This window comes from Patella vulgata, chromosome 2, assembly GCF_932274485.2.
Source record: "Patella vulgata chromosome 2, xgPatVulg1.2, whole genome shotgun sequence".
Taxonomy (NCBI): domain Eukaryota; kingdom Metazoa; phylum Mollusca; class Gastropoda; family Patellidae; genus Patella; species Patella vulgata.
This window is the reverse complement of record NC_065880.2, coordinates 30,720,063-30,729,788: the sequence shown is the minus strand read 5'-3', so window position 1 is coordinate 30,729,788 and position 9,726 is coordinate 30,720,063. Positions and strand designations below refer to the sequence as shown.

At 35.7% G+C, this 9,726-nt stretch overlaps 1 long non-coding RNA gene across 1 annotated transcript; it reads left to right on the top strand.

The window, feature by feature from the left end:
• Positions 1–3,432: 3,432 nt before the first annotated feature.
• On the top strand, positions 3,433–7,735 carry LOC126811089 (uncharacterized). Its single transcript, XR_007675380.2, has 4 exons — positions 3,433–3,767; positions 5,168–5,233; positions 6,045–6,138; positions 7,455–7,735. It is a non-coding gene; the product is annotated as an uncharacterized LOC126811089 (long non-coding RNA).
• The last annotated feature ends 1,991 nt before the right edge of the window (positions 7,736–9,726 follow it).

Genomic DNA, 9,726 nt, shown 5'->3' with positions numbered 1-9,726 from the left:
AGACGCGTGTTTTGGCGTCAAAGCGAAATAAAAACAAAACGAACAAATTTTGTTACATATTGCTGTAATTCAGAATCGTTTACATCAGTTGATAGATGTCTAGACCATGTCGTTGTTGTTTATTGCAGATTTAACGTCCAATAAATTAAATATGATATTATGGACAAGTTGATCTAATTAGACAATTGGTAAAAAAACAAAATAAAAGTCATTGTATATAAAAAATTATATAACATTAAAACACGCTTAAAAATCGCTGTCGTGAGAAGAGAGGGTAGGTCATCTTCTCCTTTTGTCATAATATAAAAACGAGTTAAAACAGGAGGTTCAGCTGACTGAACAGGAGGTTCAACATAGAAATGGTTCCACTATTGATGTATTACGTCTTACTCCAGCCACAGTAGTGGATCGTTCTAAGCAGGTCCTTGAGAAAGTCTTTTAGTCAAATGACTACAAAAACGTTACTGGCCAATAGCTCCCTTAATTTCCACATAAACTGACCCCAAACACTACTGCACGTAGCTTAACATATAATAACAAAACCCTAAGGTGTGCCACCCAAATTAAGTCAAATGCCTTGGTCAGGTCAACGAATACTGCGCATATTATATTATATATAATTGTTCTTTTAAGACAGGGACAGGGTTTTGACAGTTTTTATGTATTTTTGACAGGATTTGACAGTTTTTACGTATTTTTGAAACAGGTTTCAAAGTGTTTTGGTTCTGTTATGCAAGATCTTTTTCGACGTTCCAAAGTAAAAGTTCTGTACTAAAGATAAATTGTAAATGTTCCTATATTATTAATTAGAACATGTTTCGCTCTAGTTTGTATATTTCACGCTACTACTACCATGGTGCTTTAACGTCTGCTTCCACAGAAATGATATCGCAGACAATATTTTACGCCGACATTTAGCCTATTGCTTTAAATTTTACTATAGAGAATTTGGGTCTGGTTTTGTGCCCATCTGATGGACAAGCTTAAGGCTGCACTATTTTGTTTCACGGTAAACGATGAAATAAACGGTATGTCGCAACAAAACGATTTCAACACTGGTTTAATAACATGTTAACATTTTAAAGTACTTTTCGCCCGTCTTGGGACTATTCATAAATAATGTCATTATAGTATAATATATTATATATATTTACTATTAATGGCTTTCATTTTATAAGAAGAGAAAATTTGGAATTTTACTTGTAGGTGTTGTGCACATCTGAAGATATGTCTATTTACAAATAAGGGCCCATTTTCAATATTACAATCCCGTCAATGGTTGCGTACTCTATCCCATAGATATGTGCCCGTCTCCCCTATGTAGAAATTTTGAAAACCATTGCAAGTCAAGACACATATGAGATTTTTTGTGTCACAATTCATTTTGTCGTTGACACTAAAAGTAAAGGTATGAAAATTATATTTGTTATTTGCGTAATATGGTCGCAATATTTACATCGAAGATCCGGGCGTTTCAGATTAGGTGGCTGTCTTTGTGATTAATGAATTGAACATTATCAAATTTCTTTCTGGGGTTGTCGTTTGATGCCAGGAGTGTCATGCTCTCGTGTATTGTTTTAAATTAGTTGGGATGTTGCGGGTTATGAGTAGTGACAAAGGTAATGATATTATCCGAACTTTCTTTGGCTTTAGCAGCCCTCAATGTTTGGATATCAATTGCCAAAGCCTTATTTATCCCAACTTCTATTATTACCTCGAGTTAGTAAGGCTGTTGCAATAAATTTATTTTTAGCTCACCTAATCTGAGAATCCGGAGGTCTTCATCTATCACAATGGCGCATATTTTTCTAGCCCTCAATGTTTGGATATCAATTGCCAAAGCCTTATTTATCCCAACTTCTATTACCTCGAGGTGGTAATGCTGTTGCAATAAATTTCTTTTTAGCTCACCTAATCCATGTCAATCCGGAGGTCTTCTTATATCACAATGATGCATATTTCTCTAGCTAAAGAAAAGGGTATATTATGTTTAGTATGGCGTGGGTGGCATGATTTAAAAGAAAGATAGTTTTTGGTATGTTTCTTTAGAATACATATCCGTTATCAGGCGTTCTCCTCCCCTTCATTTCACCAGAACGTCCAAGCATGCGATTTGCAGATCTTTCGTTTTAATATATGTTGGCGAAATGAAACTACATAATTTGTGCTAACATTTTCACAGCCGAAGTTGCTCTTCAGGCATTTACATTATATAGAAACATTTATCCCGTATTTTTGTTTTTGACTATACATAAAGGACTTATATTTATTTGTATTTATTTTTATTGTCTGTGATACTTGTTTTAATTTATGTATGTATTTATTTATTTATTTATTTATGTATGTGATATTGGTTTGTCTCGTCAAACACCACCATATGTTTGGCATTATATAGTCCGGTTGGAGCTGACGTGCCATAAAACTCAATTTCATCATTTCATTTTGTTCTTAGCACTCGTGTTAACCTTTTATGTGATAGATTTCGAGTCGAATTAGAAATAATTAATCTGGTGATTGCTTCCTTAATTCCATGAACTAAGAAACCTTTGTTTAATATGCATTTTTAAATAAGAGAGCTAATGATATGCTCATATTTATAGCTTAGTGAAATTATCTACCCTAGAACCCCACGTATACATGCAAGTCATCCCTTTGATGTGCGTATTTGATGAACTGAAAGAAAGAATAACTGACAAGGCTTGAAAGATCCCGATACTAATTGTCTTTTAAGAGAATCTCTGTATTTACATGACATGCCCGGTGAGAATCATCATGTCTTAAGTGTTACAGTTAATGAACAATATGAACGCTAAAAGTGGGGTGCTAATTCGTTTACTTGCTGAAAGATAGATATGCGGAAACACGGTCATATTATTTCATTTACGATGCACAAATAACAGGTTCATATCTTATTATCGGGCGTTTTATTGGGAAGATCAGGCGAGCTCAGGGAAATCACTTTCAAAAATAAGAATAATAACCTGAAACTATATTACGTTGATATTAATATAAATGAGATCATCAAATTCAGGGGCAAATAACTGACTCAAGCCTCTTTCCAATCAGTAAAATTGTTTCTACTAAGGCTACACGTAGAAATACAATTATTTAATTTTCTTCGATATCAACTTCATCTGACAATGATTTTTTACGAATTGTTATCTTCTACGATTTTACTTTCTAACAACTAGTTGACACCACAAAGTTACGACGTATTGATTGCTTTATACCTTCACGACAAAATGTATGCGTTACACAACAATGCATGTTCGGATCATGGCCAGCTGTTAACCGCTAATTAACATTTTGTGAAACCGAGACAAAGATTAGTCGATTAAATTCACCTATTTCAATAGCTTTATAACTTACATTATAGATCATTTATATACAATATTATATTGTTAAATACATGCATAGAAAATATTCTTTTCCAGTTTACGGTTAATTGGCCCCCAAATACAGGACCTGTCGGAAGGAAAATATTTTTACTTTTTTTTTATTATTTTTTCTGTGGCGTTTGTATTATCCATTTATAGCTGTGATTACTGGATAGGTTGCTGAAAATAATACCGAAATTGGAGAGAAAAAAAAGTTAAGGGTCCGCGATTTAAAAGAATAGGGTCGGACCGGTAATCGTAAATAGTTTTTTTTTTAAAATTTTGGCCTTAGTCATATGTTGACGCGTGTACTCTAGTAGTTAGGATCAATTTACACTCTGTTCAACTCATTTATGTTACAAGATGAAGACAAACAATCTCATCATATGGGTAAGTACTATGTGCGAAGACTACTAAAGTATTTATCTGTGTCTACATTGATTTTATGCAACTTAAATTACGTATTATTTGACTGATCATTTCTCTTGCTATAAGAAAACTGCGCTAGTAAATACGACTCGCCCAAATATCAAATATTTACAATTTGGATATACTGGGTCAGTATCAATTCGTTTTTATTGGTACTACAGGTATTATATGGGGGTCATATTCCTAAAGATGGCCATAAAATACATGATTATTATCCGCTGTCTTTTAGGAATTATATTAAAGTGTTCACGAACTTTGTAGGGCTGTATTGCTAACATCATATAATTGGTGGTCAGTATAGTCGAGCGATCAGGGCGCTCCAGACTAGAATGACCCGGGGTCTAATCTCAACACAGGTCGAGACGAACCTCGATATTTTTCAAGAAAGGACAGCTTCCCAATTTTCTAAAACAGGGTAAAGTGCCACAAAGCAGTTCGGATGATGCCAAAAAATAGACATGCACGTAAAAGGGGCCTTGAGCTGTGTCTAAACAATAACACTTATTGCTATGACAGGTCGACGAATAATTAATCAATTGTGATGCGTGGTTGTGTATAGCAACGGTAGATAAACGGTAGAAAGATCGAAGGGAGATCTTTGAAAATTCTCAAAATTATCTTTCTTAGTCTTCCACGATCCAACTCACCACTGCTTACCTAAAAGGCTTTTATTATCGCTTTAACTGGGTACAGCGGAAAGTGCACATTATATTTGATAATCTGTTATTGAGATAGAAGGCTATCGATGACACAATTGAATGGTTTACGGACATGGCTTTAAATATATAGAATGTTTTAGGCATAATTTAAACAGAATTTAGTGTTAGCGCGCATATTGTTACATAATAAAGTGTATTCTAGCTGGTTGTAAGTGAAACTACCTTGTAGAGGACAAACTGGAGAAACACTTGCAGGACCCAGGCTGTCTGTTGTGACCTGTGTTTACTCGTAGGTGTATGAATTTATTTGTGCATTACGTTTCTGTTTTGTATTTACATTCATCCGATTTGACAGTTATTAAACCCAGGCAGCAAATAATGTTCGCTTTTCCTAAGTAAAAATGAATGTTCACAAAGTGAACAAAAACTTTGGCTGTCAGTGAACAATTTGGGTCGGCATTAAACGTTCTGAACCAACGGCTTTCGATTGCGCTACCCAAACCCATCCGTTAAGTTTATCTACTCTCGTCCCTCCAACCAAAGAAAGTGTGTCATTGCTAGTCATTTTAAGTAATCATTTCATTAGCTATATGAAACCGAGGGCCCGCCAAAAATGTTACCAATTTAGACCTCAGTAATCGTATTTTATGTTTGTCTCTAAGACCCCCATGTTGTCTCGCCAACACCCTTTATATTTTATAGTCTATGGTTGTATATATACTGCATGTGTATGCGTTAGAAGATGTGCCATTGAACAACCCCTGTGAAGTAAGTGATTTTTACACTTGACACCCTTTCTACAGATTGAAAAGATAAAGCAATCCAACGCTGGCTGAATTTGTGATTGTGGGTCATGGAAAATATGCAGTAAACACATTAATTAAAACAACCCCACAAGCAGGGGCGGATTGGGGCGGGAACCGGCCCGGGCTCCCGTGTCGGAGCGGCCCCTTTTACTGACCGCGTAGCCCGGACAAGGAGTCCGAGATTCTCCCCCGGGAAAATTTTGAAAAATGAACCCCAAATAAATATGCAAATTGGTGGCATATCTAATTATAATCTCTGTCAAATAATATATCTCATAAATCGATTAATTTAGGCCAAACCCCCGATCTGCAAGTAATTTACAACCATCAACCTGTGAAATTATCATATCGTCAAATATAATAATTAGTAAATTTGCGGGCGACAGTGTCGGGTGAATCCGATGAAATTTTCGGATGAAATTCGGAATCCCCATTGCAGGATTCCGAATTCCGGCCCACACCCAGCACACCCGGCCCATGAAGTGTATTATACTATCCCATTCCAGACAACAGTGATGGCGTGGCAGCCCGTTAAAGCCACCGACCACATACAACATGATCATCATCGCTCCATTGCCGGTCCAATACCCCCCGGATCGTTATAGAATAAATCATTTTTTTTAATACTTACCCCAACTGTTTAGATTTGCCGTACAGCAAAACAATTATTTCCTTGAAGTACTTTGAAATCGGAGAAGTACAAAACATAAATTTATACCAAACGTCTCTTGGTATTATAATAATCGATAAAATAAATTTCCTTTTGCTTCCAGGCTGTAGAATGTCCCGAAAGTACCCATTGCCGTCTGCAACAGGCCGAATGCAATAAAACCGAAAAACGCTGTCCCATTGTCACGGTTTGTGTTGGTGAGTGCAAAAATGACTGGTTTTGTTTGGCAGTTTGATTATTTAAGCGTACATACCAGAACGGTTCCGTATTATCAAAGTGTAAACTGTTTGTCAAAAAATATATGTTTGTGATCAACATAAAATAAAGACCACTTTGATAAACTTTCTCTGAACATTAATAAACACAATAAGACATGGGTTTATAAATGTTTTATTTTACACTCAAATTTCATTATATTATTGGTACTATTAAACATATATATATCAAATATCAATTGCAAACAATTTATGAATTATTAAATATATATTGGGCCGAAATGAAACGCACCATTAATTTGACGTCAAATTTTGTTTGGAAAGATACTCGCCGGAAAATTTACCGACGCTACAAAATCAACCCCTAGGGTTTCATGTCATCTCTAGTGAAATAGGCACAGAGGGTAAAAAATTAATAACCTGTTTGCCTATCGTTAGCAACGTCCCTACAACATGGACGAGATACGCCCTAGGGTTTCATGTCATCTCTAGTGAAATAGGCTCAGGGGAGGTTAAAACATCAATAACCTGTGTGCCCATCGTTAGCAACGTCCCTATAACATGGACGAGAAAAGCCTACGAAATGTCTGTCTGTGGAATCCTGCTCCATGCTCGTCGCAAAGCTGCTTCAAGTTGCCTCTGATATTATCTCTTAAAATTAACACAATGGCACGTTCTGTATGTCAAGGTGTCAACCTTGACATATCGTTCGGGCTTCCATAGAAACTGACACAGCTTTTTTAAAGCCACATACCCTACGTGATTAATCATTCGCATTTACCCGAATTCATTTCATGAACATTGATATGTGGTATGTTCAAGCGATCGTGATAACATCATTCTCGCGTGTTATCTCTGTGGTCTGATGTCTGTTACATTTATAATGGCCTGTTTAAAGAAATGATATGCGGTTTAACGCCCTACTTTTCTGCACCGACAGGGCTAATGAGGACGGGGCTTACACCACACTGCGTGTTAAGAGTGAAATTTTGCCCGGACAGCGGCTCTTTGGCCTATTCTTATTACAAATTCCAACTGTCAAGTGTTCATTTACGTGCACGCCAACATGTACACGGGACTTCCGTTAACCGACCCCTCCGAACGACTAGACACGACCCTTAATTGCCAGTCACACTGTACCTTTCCTTGCGTCATTAAGATAGTGTAGGCTTTGTTCTAAGGTAAATACAAATCCACAGTATAGCTTATTAGGTGCAGAATGATGTGTGAATATACTATAGGTAAACTTTTTCCCCCATAATCATTTAAACAACAGATGTAACAAATATATATTTCAGATAAAGCTTTAAACGCCACCAACCCAGTATGCAAAACCAATCTACCCATCATTGATGCCACGAATAAGGAATTATTCTGTGGCCGTGGAAAAGGACGTGTAAGATGTCCAGCTAAAACCAAGTGCATTTTTCACATGCGTAACAAATTTGCTGTCTGTTGTTACAAGAAATCAAGATACAATCGTACATAGAACTCTGTATAATGACAAAATCTACTTGTACATACAATAATAACAATTTCAGCTCATTTTTGTCAATAAAACGTTATAGAAATTGGCGGAGTCCTTTGTTTCTGTATTTATATTTCCTCGTTTTCCCCCATAATATTAAATTTACCTGATTTTGAAATCGCAATGTTACACTGTATATTTGTTAGGGTGGTCTCTGGGGTAAAATGATTTGAGACTCAAACGGTATGTCTTTAGACCGTTTATATTATCAATATATTTTAACATATTTTGGATGCGTGTATCAATAGACCCCGCCCCCACCCATATTGATGACGTGATGGTATAGTAGCCAATAACATGAGGGGTTGAATTTACATTTTCTGTTAAATGCCATGTTTTATATTCATGGTTTGGAGGCGGAAAGATAACAAGGCCAAGAGGATGGTTACGGTAATATGTGCGACAGATAGGCACCTGCACTGAAGCTGATAACGCTGACTTTTAGTAATGATCATTACTCTAAGCTAATGTTTGTATATACAGAAAGTGGTTAGAATTTATACAGTAGTCATTCATTAGCAGTTGTGTAACTAGCTGTTTAAGATACCCCTTCTAGTGTAAAAGCGTAACTAATTCTAATCTCGAAATTGAATATGCAAAGTTAGCCAATAGTGATGCATATCATTCAATAGTCGCGGCTTGAACACCTAAGTGACATAACACCTACTTAATGACTAATACCTGATTACTAACAATTTCAACTAATTAGTAAACATTACGAATTTGATGATCTGTCTGTGCATGGCAAATATTTTCATCTATAAACGTTTTATGTTCATAAGTCAACGATATCAACTTTACAGTGAATTTGATTAATATCCTACTGCCAATTGTATTTAGCAAAACATGTCAATTGGCGGTCTATCTGTAATGAAAAGCTGGAGCCGGGCAAAGAGACTAGAATTAATATCAAATTGAAATTTGGGAAAATATTTAGTAGTCTGCGCCCAGATGTGCTTTCAAAGTTATTGCCCTTATAATCAAGCCCCTAAAATCGCTTCATTTGTCAGATGTTTTTGATTCTTATAGAGACTGGGATTATTGCCATAGTTACCGACACCTAGTAGTCCCGAGAATATTTTTATTTTCAAAACTCCAAAAAATAAATTTTGTTACATGTTAGAAACGCCTATGCCACTGGTGTGCGTAAACTTCGTTGGCGATCATTTATTCTCCTGTTTCGCATAAAATATTTTAAATATTATAGTTTTCCAGGCATTGTAAGATAAGATAAACAACTACTTTCTTGTGTGCGACGAAAAAAGGCCTTTGCACGGCAATGAACAGCATCTAGTTCGGATGAGACGACCAACCATACACGTAAAAAAAACTTGATAGTTGGAATTCAACTGCTGTTCTGGCATTTATGTAGAACAGCAAGACGTTAAACCCCATTCCATTAATTCACATTACAGAACCACGGAGATATAATATATATGTAATCAATCAGAAACATGGCACCAATGTCTACGTCGTATTAAGCAAGTAAAAATGTTACATACACATATATCGTATTTAGCCTTTATTATTCTTATTTTGATCGATGAGTTCAACTGCCATATCTCCATACCGATAGCTGATAAATTGTTCAGCGATATTTAGTAATTGAACTTAAAATACACAAGAAGCAATTATATGGAATACAATCACTATTTATTATGGAGTATGGTTCATCGATCAAATAGGAAAAATTGATGGTGTGAGACTGTGAGAGGATATCTGACAATTCATAAAAAGAATTAACTGTCACTAGATAAGATAACACGAAAGAAAAATAGAAAAAGTCCGTGCATTACCAAGGTTTTATAAGGTATAGAATAAATAAAAACAAGGGAATGTACGGACTTTTTTTTTATCGTGTTCTCTTATGTAATGACAGTCATTTACTTTTTTGAATTGTCAAATATCTTATTACAGTCTCAAATAACAACTTTTGTTCTTCGAAGGAATTATTAGTGAGCAGAAATTCGCCCATGTATCTGTTATCACTCGTCACTTCAGTCAGTTATTATAGATGGATAACTCGTGTTTTCCTTTTGCGT